The sequence below is a fragment of the Passer domesticus genome, chromosome 1 (genome assembly GCF_036417665.1).
Source record: "Passer domesticus isolate bPasDom1 chromosome 1, bPasDom1.hap1, whole genome shotgun sequence".
NCBI classification, from domain to species: Eukaryota; Metazoa; Chordata; class Aves; order Passeriformes; family Passeridae; genus Passer; species Passer domesticus.
Genome location: NC_087474.1, coordinates 82,958,108 through 82,971,116, shown reverse-complemented (window position 1 = coordinate 82,971,116; position 13,009 = coordinate 82,958,108).

Genomic DNA, 13,009 nt, shown 5'->3' with positions numbered 1-13,009 from the left:
ATCATATTTCAAACCAAGGAAACTGCAAATTGCAGAGAATTATGTTTATTCTATCATGTTTGTAATCAAAATAATTAAAAATGTTTACCCCTGATTTTGTTTAGTGTAATTTCATTTTTTCCTCTTTTCTATAAATTTTTCCCAGTTTTAATTTTCTGCTCTGTCTTTCAAAACAAACAGGGTTTCCAAAAATCAAAATTCTATCCTCCTCCCAAACCACCTTGATTTTAATTGCAACAGTGACTGTATTATGACAAGTTCTGGTGTTTTCTGAGGAATAATATTTTTGTTCTCAGCAGATTTCAATCATCCCAACTAATATTCTTCTGGGCAGATTCTTTAACCAGGTTCTAAAACCTGTTTTGTTTGACAGAACAGGAGACACTATGTTAAGAGGACTGAGAAAAAATTCCACAGCAGAACTCTGTAAAAAATAAAAGTATTTCAGTGGGCAATAAAGGAGAAGCTACCTAAAAAGCACTTGTAAATTCTAGTGAAATCAGTGGGGTCCTGGTAAACTAGTGTGTTAGAGCCATTTTTTACAGGTGTCTGCTACTGGTGTCCTGGATGCATGAAAAATACAGCACCAGGCCACAAGGTTTAATGCTGGTAGATACCTGACACCTATCATCACTCAGCAGTAGCAGAAGCACTGAATAATTTAGAATCATCAGTCCCGTTCTGCCAGTTTAAACTAGAGGCGCAGAATCCTTAAGCAAAGTATACCTGACACAGCTGGGAAATGCCAAGAAAGCCCTCTTGAGACCACTTAATGAAGAATAAACAGGGAGGAAAAGTCATTTTGCAGTGAAGAACTTTTATGGAAAATACAGCCAAAGTCTTACAAAATCCTGTTTAATCACACATGGAAAGAGAATTATGGGAGTCCAGAGATCTCAGAAAGGTTGCATGTGAAAAAAAAACAACATGTACTTTTAAGAGCACAATGCATTCAAAAGCCATGCAACCTTAATTCTGTTCGTTTAATTGGAGACCTTATGGACTAGCACCTTATGGACTTCGAACAGAGAGGAAACAAACAAGTAATAATTGATTTTTCATACACCATATATTTTTTGGTTCGTGTATATGTACTTATATATAGAAAACTTTTCATAACTTTATAAGGAAAAAAGAGCTCCTTTAAAATTCAGTAAGAACTAGAGACTAAGGACTGAAGTCTCTGTTAGTTGCCTCACCTGCTGTGACACTGAGAACTCTTTATTCTGTAATACTTCTCAAGCTAGCAGGGGAGTTACTGCTCGAAAGGACTTCACACAGCAAGAGGCACATTGAGGTTGGTGGCAAAATACCCAGGTGTGATGTGCAGCAATACTAGTTCAGTCAGTGAGTTCATCTGAGACACTGATGTTGTTCCTGAAAAATAGTAGAGTTGGTACTCCATGAACTAATGTCCAGCAGTAATGGTGGTGACTTGAGTGGAGTTTGCCTCTACAAAATTTAAGTACTTATAGCACAGGGTCAGAACTAGCTTCTCAGATACAATCAGCAGAAAAAAATGAAACTTTCAGGGGAGAAAAATAATTCTCCATCCTAGAATAGATCAGATGAAAATCATAGAGGATTTATATTCTTGTGAATAATTATTTCATCTCCTAGTGCTTAAATAAAAAATCTTGAGTCTGTATTTGTAATTAATTGGAAATTAAAATAGTACAATCTTTAGTAGAAGATCTTTACAGAGTAGAATTCAAAATTAACTTAAAAATTCCAGATTTATATTTCTATTTAGAAAGCCTCATTCCATCAACTTTTCATGGTTTCTTTAGGGAAAAAAAGTCTAGTGCTTCAACTTTTCTCAAGGCATAACATCTGTTTTCTTCTTCCAAATTATATCTATAGTTCAGTGTGGAAATACAAAATATTTTACTATTACCAAAACAAGTAATGAACTGGAATAGATTGCTCAGAGACATTACAGTGTCCTGCTAATGGAGACCTCTAAGAACAAGTGAGACACATGTGCCACAAATGTTGTGGATATAACTGATGTTTGCCTATCAGCATGGTGGTAAAACAACCTCCAGATGCCTTCTTTGGCCTCATTTTCTATGATTGCAGCTTATATATGCTATTAAAAAATATCAAGTATGTGTGATATTTCATTTTGATCCTGAGTGAAACAAATGCTTAAACTATAGAACTCCTTATGAATTTAAAATTCTGCCAGTGACACACTGTTAGGCTGGTTAGAGGTTTCTGAGACATTAGTCTTGGTAACTTCTTCAGACTTTTGGAACCTCCTGTCTGACTATAGAACAGTCGGAGACTTCTCTAGTTCTGCTCTTTTAAAAGCCAGCTTAAGGACCACATGATCCTGGGTTCAGGAGCAGAATTTTGCCATCTGTTTCACTTTCATGACCAAGTCTAATGGTAGCTGGGAATAGTCAGTGTATACAAAAGGAAAAAAAATAAAAGGAAAATATGCTTTTTAAATAAACTGTAGAAATAGACACAGCTACAGAAGGGTACAGTGGTAGTGCAATATATATACATTACTCCTTGTGATTTGGATAAGTCACTACAAGCAGAATTCATACATAATACTGTATTGTGTTAACTTTACCTTTTTATCTCTTTGAGAGTTTATTGCATAAATAGTCTTTTGGCGGTTCTGTAGATACATAATTTAAAGATTTTTGTGTAATTTAGCGGGTTTTGTGTATATATTTACAATGAAGCAAATTTTAGTTTACAAAGAAGTTCTACCTCCTGTATAGATATTTTACTTTTTTTTTTTTAGATAAACATGATTTTGGAATCAAATGTTAATGATGGTAAATTAGGGTCTTAAAATCCTAAACCTCTTTGCATGGATGACAATCCAGAGAATATTGTATAGCGTGTTTCCTCCACAAAATATAAAAGATACCCTCAGCACACACAGATGTTGCCACCCTTGTGCTTGTAATATGAGTTTCACACTGAGGAGTTAATAGCATATTTCAACATGATTCTCAGATACCAGAGCTGTGTGAATCATTAATTCATTCTTTATGTACTGGTACCAGATACCACCAACTAAAAAAGTATGTCAAAACACATTAAGATTCAATATATGTTGCACTTGCCAGAGAGAACAAACTAAGCATAGTAATACAGTGACTGGCTTAGAGGTAATGCATTCATGTCCAAAGAAATTTTCCTAAGTATTAGAAACTTTCATCCAGCTGCACAGCTGTACAGGTGTTGCCAAGAGTATGACTTTTTTTTTTTTTTACTGGGGAAAGGCAGAAAATACTCTTGCACACGGAACATTACTTCAAAAAAACATGAGATAGAACACAAAACAGGTACAACTTATCATCTGTGTATTCCCTCTTGCCTAGTTTTGCTGCTTTGTGTTTAGCTATAATCTTTTTGGTTTGGATTTTGGTTTGGAGGGCTTTATGGAGGAGGGGATGCCTGCTTGTTTAGTTTATATAGATAATGTGCATTTTTACAGCTACAGATTAACCAAAATATCTTAAAAAAAAATCAAATTAATGAAAGAAGTATGTAACAGCTGTTAGACTAGCTCATTAACAAATAACTGAGATGTATAGATGACTTTTTACAAAGTTCAGAGTACTTTTATTTAGCAAACAAAATACCAGGGGTTGATGGTGTTGAGCAATGATGTTTTCCGATATTCCTTAGAGTGATTTTGTGTGGGGTAGATACAGGCCTGTAAGGATCTTTGTAAGGAACTCAGCTAATATTTAACCCATTTAGAGCAAATGTAACCTGTGACATGCAGTACACATTAATAACTAAGATGCTTGGGAAATGTTGGGGGTTTTATATTTCATTAACTTCTGTCCTCTCAAGGGACTCTCAGGCTGTTTCATGTGCTAATCAATTTGTAATGGCCTCTGGTATCTAGTTATCTGGAAGAAATTTTAGCATGTGTTGAAGAATGTGATTCTACTGAAAAAACTGGAAAGACTTTTCAGAATGTGATGAAGGATCTGATTCTACTGAAAAAACTGCCACATTCCATGTGTGCAAGACAACTGAAATAACTTATGATAATATAGTAACAACACAGCTAATTCTAAGACACAATTATGGAATGGCTACTATTCATTTAACAAAAGAAAACCAATAAACAAAAATCCTGATAAAGAATTACCTAAAAAAATTATGACCTTAGTATTACCTAAAAAAAATTATAAAATTTGTAGACCTAAATTATGTCCTTTTTTTTCTTGAGTGACACAAATTGCACTTTTTAGAAGTTTGTTTTGTGAAAATGCAGTCAGTCCACCAAGTGTAGCTCTGCTTGTGTGAAAATGTCTTTTGACTGGTCACATGTTTCACTTCACCCTCTTTGTTGGATTAGCCAGGGACATGGCAACAAGTGGGCAGCAGTCAATGCTTTCATCAGTCTAATCAAGAGAATGAGGGGAAAACCAAAAAATTATCAGCTACATCTCTGCTCCTGTATAAAGACTGATTTTTTCCTCAAGAAATATTTTTTTAATCTGCTTATCCACTGGACTATGTCCATTTTATCATGTAGATGTTTAGTTAAGTCTGAATTGTTATCATGGAAGAAGTGCAGGTACATGTCTGACAATAATAAAACAGTTTGAAATTCAGATTCATTCTAATGACACAGTGCCAATACCGGAGAGAATTTGGAGGATATGATTGATTTTTTTAGTTATAAAATTAAACATTGGAAATTAATCCAATTTTCCTTCTTTGACTTGTGTCTATACTTAAAGAATAGTTTAAGCTTACTTGTGACCTTTCACTTTCCTGAGGTAGTAGGTTTCAAATAATATAACTTGTCATTGCCACTTTTTCACTAGGTCTAAGAACTACATATATAGAAGAGCAGATACTTTAAGCAGAGGAGCTGTGCTATTCTCTCTCCAGCTCTTTTTTTTTTCATAGCAAGCAGAAGCAGCAGCATGTCACAACATGTGTCAAAGTAAGCCAAACCATGAAGAATTTATTTTAAGGAAATGGCTGAATAGTGAATACTATATAAAGTTGACAATAGCAGTCATTTCAGAAGACACTTGCTACAGCACAGGCCACCTTGCTCTATGGCTTCTGTCAAAACTCAGCAAAATACAGGGCTCTGTGCCCTCATATACAGGGAGCAGTTAAACTCATTTCCTAAATGTTGTCATTCCTATCTCTTACTTACAGATGCTTTTTGTCTCTGAAGATCTTACCTTCTCCTTTTTTCAAATACTGCTGCATGCCTTTACAGCTTTCTTTGGTGGCAGTGTTTGAGTAAGGAAAAAGCTGTAATTAAGTCTTCAGCTGAGACCACAAAACACAGCCTTTGTGGCATAAAAATAGAAAATTAAAATGCATAAAGCATATGTGCTTTTGTGCAATTTTATTTTTAAAGTTATAATTGTATGTTTGTCGCAATATGTTGGCAAGTCATTGTATGCTGGTAAGACATAGACATCATCCAAACATTTCTAAGCTCAGTATGTCATTTGATTGTACTCCTTTCCATAATTTATGTTCTTGGTCACAGAGCTGAAGACAAAAGTGTCAAACAAGACTTGCACACAGACATTTGAAAATATGGTAACCTGACTTTTCAGACTTTTGGTGAAATAGAGAAACAAAGACATTTGCTTTTTGTACTTATTCAGGCTGAAATATTTCTCATGAACATCTCTACTGTCCATGTTTTCTATAAAAGAACTTTGCAGAATAATTGCATACTAATAGAGAAATTATGAAAATTATTGATCATTACACTTGAAATAGTATTTTGAAAATCTGCAGGTCTTGTGTTGCTGGATCTTTTACTCTGTATGACTTCCTGACTATCATTCTAGTTACCTTGCTGGAGGCCACTGAACTCAGATCTACAGATGCTTCACACAACACAGACTCACCTTGGAAGACTTTTTCTCTTGCAGATAAAACTGAACTGAAGTTTGAAAATGAATCACTGTATTTTTACATGCAAACCATTACTGCTATTTTTCTTGTGCTAGTAGCCAGTAAGAGTTATAAATCATTACTGAAATAATTTATTTTATTTGTTGTTTTTATTGGCTAGTTTTTCTATTACATTGTGTAAGGCTAGAGTTGAGTAAGACGAAAGTGAGCTACTTTGTTCTCTTAAGTTGCTGTCACATAGTGTGGAGTGAAAAATTAAAGTGAAATATAATTCATGTGTTGATAGCTAAATAAAGACTTTGAAACTTGAAAATTGCCACATTGGTTCTGTTTAAAAATAAAGATATGGCATATTATTATTTATATATAAATGTGTCTTCAAAGTCTGATTCCAAGTGCAGTCATTTTAACAGAAATGTTTTTAATAATATTGTATTCTGTAAATATTTTCCTGTAGTGGTTTGGTTTTCAGTGTTAAAGTCAAAATATGGTTTTATTCTTTGTCTTCCTCTCCCATCCTCCAGTTTTTGCCTTTTCAAACAACCTGCTGTCTAAATGCTGAGACACCTGTGTTTTGTGGAGAAGGCATGAATATGATCTGAAATTAGTGAGCAATCTTCCTGATAGTGAAATGACAGCTTGCTCCCTCTGTCATGGTTATATGGGCTGGTGGTCATAGGAATAAACTCACAAACCGTGTGGTATGGTTTTGTTTTGGGTTTGTTTGGTTTTTCCCTTTCTGAAAACTAAGCAGCCACAACAGAGTATTGTCTTCACGCTGTATGAGCTGAACTCCGGATGTCTTTTGTACAAACCAGAGATGTAATGTAAATATGGATACCCAGAGTGCATCTATGAAAACTTTAGGGTGAAGAAGCTTTATTTAAATTATGATAACACGAGTGGAGACTTGTGAGCACTGGATGAGGGAAGGGCACCGTGCATTTCCTTCCTTCCTTCCTTCCGCCACTTCCTTCCTTCCTTCCTTCCTTCCTTCCTTCCTTCCTTCCTTCCTTCCTTCCTTCCTTCCTTCCTTCCTTCCTTCCTTCCTTCCTTCCTTCCTTCCGCCACTTCCGCCACTTCCGCCACTTCCGCCACTTCCGCCACTTCCGCCACTTCCGCCACTTCCGCCACTTCCGCCACTTCCGCCACTTCCGCCACTTCCTTCCTTCCTTCCTTCCGCCACTTCCTTCCGCCACTTCCTTCCTTCCTTCCTTCCTTCCTTCCTTCCTTCCTTCCTTCCTTCCTTCCTTCCTTCCTTCCTTCCTTCCTTCCTTCCTTCCTTCCTTCCTTCCTTCCTTCCTTCCTTCCTTCCTTCCTTCCTTCCTTCCTTCCGCCACTTCCTTCCGCCACTTCCTTCCGCCACTTCCTTCCGCCACTTCCTTCCGCCACTTCCTTCCGCCACTTCCTTCCTTCCTTCCGCCACTTCCTTCCGCCACTTCCTTCCGCCACTTCCTTCCGCCACTTCCTTCCTTCCTTCCGCTACTTCCTTCCTTCCTTCCTTCCTTCCTTCCTTCCTTCCTTCCTTCCTTCCTTCCTTCCTTCCTTCCTTCCTTCCTTCCTTCCTTCCTTCCTTCCTTCCTTCCTTCCTTCCTTCCTTCCTTCCTTCCTTCCTTCCTTCCTTCCTTCCTTCCTTCCTTCCTTCCTTCCTTCCTTCCGCCACTTCCTTCCTTCCTTCCGCCACTTCCTTCCTTCCTTCCTTCCTTCCTTCCTTCCTTCCTTCCTTCCTTCCTTCCTTCCTTCCTTCCTTCCTTCCTTCCTTCCTTCCTTCCTTCCTTCCTTCCTTCCTTCCTTCCTTCCTTCCTTCCTTCCTTCCGCCACTTCCTTCCTTCCTTCCGCCACTTCCTTCCTTCCTTCCGCCACTTCCTTCCTTCCTTCCGCCACTTCCTTCCTTCCGCCACTTCCTTCCTTCCTTCCGCCACTTCCTTCCTTCCTTCCGCCACTTCCTTCCGCCACTTCCTTCCTTCCTTCCGCCACTTCCTTCCTTCCTTCCTTCCTTCCTTCCTTCCTTCCTTCCTTCCTTCCTTCCTTCCTTCCTTCCTTCCTTCCTTCCTTCCTTCCTTCCTTCCTTCCTTCCTTCCTTCCTTCCTTCCTTCCTTCCTTCCTTCCTTCCTTCCTTCCTTCCTTCCTTCCTTCCTTCCTTCCTTCCTTCCTTCCTTCCTTCCTTCCTTCCTTCCTTCCTTCCGCCACTTCCTTCCTTCCTTCCGCCACTTCCTTCCGCCACTTCCTTCCTTCCTTCCTTCCGCCACTTCCTTCCGCCACTTCCTTCCGCCACTTCCTTCCTTCCTTCCTTCCTGCCTTCCTTCCTGCCTTCCTTCCTGCCTTTCTTGTGCTTTTTCCAGGAATTTGCTTGGCCTACCCTGTGTTATCCTCTGGATGTGCCCCTTCACCCTGCCAGAATGCCTCACACCCCAGGCTACACAAGCTACTGTCAGCCGGTGGTTCAGAGCTCACAGGTGTATTTAAGATGGGTTCCTTCAACCCTCAAGCACCCCCACTAGCTCTGACTGTAGCTGATATGGAAACTTCCACCCTTAGAATTACTTTCCAAACCACAGCCTAAGAAGACATTTTTGTCTCTCAATAAGATATGTATACAGTAACTTTTTCCCAACTGTGTAATGTCTTTTATTACATAAATATTTTTATTATTATAAATAATAAATATTTATACCTTCATAAAATAATATATACAAACTATATTTCTATATTATAAAATAAATATATTTGTGTTTATTGATAAAAATGATTTTATTAAGAAGTAATAAAACTATTTATTCCCTTTTTTTTGAAAATATGGGAATATACAGAAACTAATCATTGCATTTAGCACATAAAATAATTTTTCTTATATATTTGAAAACATGTCCTGTCCTATCAACTTATGACTCACATTCTAGGTGAGAGAATATGCTCAGAGTTTTATAAACTGATTAAATTCTCTACTGAGAGATTAGGCTGTGTATGAGTGCTTCATGGACCTCCTGTAATGCAGCAGGTATCTTTCTCCTAAAACACCAAGTCTGTTTTGATTCTTCTGATATTTATTTCTCTTTTTTTGAGGTGTGAGTTTGAAGAGTGAGTTAGAGGTGATGGGCTGTAATTTTTTTTCTCTCTGTATCACCACAGCATCACCATCAAAGTAATCATGACTTTTCGTCAGCAGGTAACCTCAGGAATTTTGAGAGATAGTTTTTTATTTTTGAAGAGTTTGTGAGATTAATCTTATTGTAGAAAATCTGGCAACATAGCTTCAGGATTTTAGTCAGCTGAATAATAAGATTGCTGATGTTCTCAATATAGTAAAAGTTAAGTGATGTTATAAAATAAATATAATTTCCGTTAATGTGAGGATGCTTATATGCAAACTGATGGACCCAGTTATCTTTTTCAGTGTTGATCTAATTTTTAAAAATCACCCTGGGCAGTTTTTAGGGGGGTAAAAATTTGCTCATTATGCCATTAATTTTTGATCACATAACCTCATTGTATAGGACATCATAAGAACAGCAGCACTGTATGGTTTTTCAAACATAAATGTGCTTAATCTTTGGTCTGCTGGACTTCCTGGCAAGAAAGCCACGATATCAAAAATAGGTATGGAAAAACAGTCACCATTGTCAAATTACTGTTTTACATGCAGAGATAAAATCACAATCATGTCTATAACTTAGCTGGTGTATAGCTGAGCCACACTACAGTGAAGCTAAACTATGGAAACCAGTATTGATCTTCTGTCACTAAGCACAGGGACTTTTATTTTCTGCTGAGGTAGAGGCTACAGACATTTACTGTCTTTTCATTTCTTTCTCCAGCTGCTCATTGTATCTTGTCAACTGAAGATTACTGTTCCTGAATTTTTTCCTGTGTGAAACTTTCCCCTATTCTGTTCCATAAAATTTCAATCAAATTTAACCATGCCACCTGCATAAACTATAACGTAGGGTGGTTTTTAAAAAACTTAGGGTGGGTTGGTTGGTTGGTTCATTGGTCATGGGGGGCTTTTTTGTTGTTTTGGTTTTTTTTTTTTGGTACTGTTGTTTTTATATATATTTGGTTGGTTTGTTTGTTTGTTTGTTTTGGTGTGTTTTGAGTTTTTTTTCTCAGAATACTTGCATTTGGTGTCTTACTTGAACAATTGAGGATGGTTAAAAGTGTGAGAACTTCCAATGGAGATGGGGCAATAGACAGGTCATGAGAAAGAGGGAAAAAAACAGTCAATCAACAAGATGGTTTTCAAGCAGAATATTAATCCAGGACTTGGAATATAGGGATGTTGTTATACTACATCTCTAAATATGTGCTGTAATTGTATTAAAGAAGAAATAGTTGTCAGAAAATAGACCAAAATCACCAGGCTCACATATCCTACTGTTCCTTATTTTTTTTGCACTAAGCAATTAAAACTCACAAATTAAATTTTGTCAAATTGGGTTATAGCATCAGGGAGGTTGTATATCTTTAAGTAAATATAATATTGTATTTAGTGAAAGTAAAATGGAGTAGTTGTTTTTTTTTTTTTGAAGACATACAAACCTTCTGGTGCTATAACTCAATTATAATATTAAAATATAAAAATATATATAAAATAGGTATCTATTAATTATCTATTAAATTATTTTACTTTTGTCAGCCTCTGGACAGTCCATAGCTCATATTTTCTTCTTCTTTTTTTTTTTTTTTTTGTATATGGAAGTAACATAGATGTTCTCCTGTAATGTGTGCTAAGTAGGTTTACCTTGACTTTTATTTAAAATATTTATATTTCTTTCTTTACTCTTTTGTCAGGAGCTTATTTTTGGTTTGTCTATGCTTTGTTTTATTATGTATTATAATTCATTATTGAACTAAAGGAAAGCTAGAGTCAGGAAACCAAAATGCTAAAGGTTTAAAAAGGAGAAACATATGAAAAGAAGGTACCAGAAATTATTTTTCACAGTATAGCGAATCATACATTTTTCCCCACTAAAAGCTGATATGAGGGAGATTTGGATTTTTTTTTCTTTGGCTGTTGGCTGATTCCTTCAGTCTGGTGTCCACAAGAGGACTACAGTAATTTTCTAACTCTTAACTCAAGGAATCCTGAATGATAGAGGATATGTCTTATTGGGATGTTCCAGTCTTACTCATGCTGTAACCCCCTGTGACTTGTGGTCTGCTGAGGACTGGTTCTAGGATCCTCTTACACGCATTAACAGGTGTTATCATCACAAGTGCCTACTGTTGATATAGTGCCATGGCCTCAAATAACAAGATTTTTTAAAGCTCACTCTAGATAACTTTGTAACAACAATGATGTCTTCTCTACTGTAACTGGAACTTAAATTGGAAGGGATGTGCTCTGTGAAAATGAATAAAAGGTGGCTGTTAAGAATGTTCTGCATTAAACAAGAGTCTCTACTACAAAAAACTGGTTAGTGACAGATATCACAGTGTTATTCCCTTTTGACCTTGTCAGTGGTGAACATCCAATTACAGGTACTGTTGATGTGCCTGAGAATATAAGAAAAACTGGAGACATAAACATTTTTTTTTACAAAATTTATGCAGTAACTGCTGGGGGATCCCGACTGTGTGCACACAAAGTTACTTATCCAGGTGAGGGAGAAGTAGTTACAGTGCAGTAACTCAGCCCCACTGCAGTCAGTATTTCAGTGATTATTAAAAAAAAACCAAACCATACATTTGTGTACTCATCTCATATTGGGCCATGAAGTTTTCAATAGCTCTCGTTATAGTACATGGCAATAATACTTGGTCTTAAGTTCACCAGGAGTCATATGGAGACTGGAATTCTGGAAGTTAATTCTTTAGAAGACAAAATTTGGCATCTTAGTTCAGGTGAGACCTTTCACACAAATGATGATGTGATACCATAACAAAATTCTCAGGGAAGAATGGACTTAAACAAGTCCTGTTTTTGTACAAGAAACCCAGACATACTGAATTATCTACAGGGTTTCAACAGCACAATATTATCTGGAATAACCAGGGGATTCGCTATCTCTCTTCACTGATATTCAGTTAGAGCAAAACACCATTTTCAGCCAAAATATTGAGCAAATATGAATTTGTGTCAATGGCTCTTGACATTTAGAATGCTCCATCAGACTTTTCTGTTCTGTGCTATCCTCAAAAGACAGTGCTACTAACATTTAGCAGTGCGGGGTTGATTTTGTGTACCTCATGGTAATTGTGTCCTAATTTAATATTACAACATAGTATAAATTGTTTACCAGGATGAAATGAAACTAAGGAGCAGATGCTCTGTTCTAGAACTTCCACCTTCTGTGAAATGGTAATATCACATCTTCAAAGGAGAAAAATAACAAAATATCTTTCTACAGTTTTTGAGTGCTGATAGGCATCCAGAGAAGTTTATCGTTTGAGTTTCTGAATCTTGAGTTTTTCACTAAAATTTAGGAATATCAGAGAGAACACAAGAGCAAAGTAATTTCAGACCAAGAGTCTTGGCCTTTGAGAATTTTAAAGTATTTTGTTGCAGCTTGACTTCAATCATAGACTTATGAAACTGTATTCAAATGTTTGTATTTTCTGCTTTGTAATTGTGAAACAAATTTCTAAAGCATTTCTAGGTTTGTTTGGTTTAAGTTAAAGCTAACTGATTTTTAAAATCCAATTGAGAAAAATAGCTTGATCTGTAAGTAGCACAGGTCAAACTACTCATTGTGAACATGTTTATATGTTACAATCACTTAATTCAGAGGTTTTCTTAATGAGCACATCTAAGAACAATGAAGACATTTAAATAAAAGCAAAACTGTTTTAGTACATTTTGTGGAATAACTGTAAAAGTATTTGTTCCATGGTAACTTTATTGTTCCTGGGCTGACAACTTAAACTGTTAAAATACAGGTTGCCTAAAGAAATTGTTAAATCCCTCAAGGACATGGTCCCCGAACCTTGACATCTTCATCATGAAGTCAGAAAATATCACTGTTTGTCTTTAGTGGAGCAGCATGTTTAAAATTCTATCCTGAGTAAGAGTACCATGGGCTAGAACAAAATTGTAATCCCAGTATGACTTAACAGATTTGAAGGACAGACTGAGATAAATATGGACATTGTGTAGTGCACACACAAGTTTGTTCTTGCCAAGAAA